The sequence below is a fragment of the Nestor notabilis genome, unplaced genomic scaffold (assembly GCF_000696875.1).
Source record: "Nestor notabilis isolate BGI_N333 unplaced genomic scaffold, ASM69687v1 scaffold25870, whole genome shotgun sequence".
In the NCBI taxonomy this organism is placed as follows: Eukaryota; Metazoa; Chordata; class Aves; order Psittaciformes; family Psittacidae; genus Nestor; species Nestor notabilis.
In genome coordinates this window covers 5,304-5,621 of record NW_009910104.1, presented here as the reverse complement: position 1 = coordinate 5,621, position 318 = coordinate 5,304, and the positions used below count along the sequence as shown (strand labels likewise).

Below are 318 nucleotides of genomic sequence, written 5' to 3'. Positions count from 1 at the left end.
GCCAGTCCGGCCCACAGCACCAGGCACGGGACCTGCCAACCTGCTGGGACCTCAGCTATGGCATTTCACGGTGGAGACATCAACTGCTCTGCTGCAATTCGAACAAGGTAAAGTAAACCATAAAGCAGCTTCAAACCACCCATCTATGCTACACCCAGAGCGGAGACAGGAGCTGGGCGCTGCCATGCCAACACCCAGCAAGAAGGTGAAGCTTTTGCATGGGGAGTTCTGGGAAATAAGGATCTCCAAAAGGGATCAAACCCCAGCAAATTCCAGGAGAAGCTGGAATTTGCCCCGAGGCGTAAGAGCCGAATCCTA

General features: G+C 54.1%; 1 protein-coding gene across 1 annotated transcript in view; it reads right to left on the bottom strand.

Moving 5' to 3' along the window:
* PPM1J (protein phosphatase, Mg2+/Mn2+ dependent, 1J) overlaps window positions 1-318 on the bottom strand; it is a gene marked incomplete at its 5' end in the record, with an annotated part of 5,900 nt that overhangs the window by 1,262 nt on the left and 4,320 nt on the right. The window lies entirely within an intron of this gene.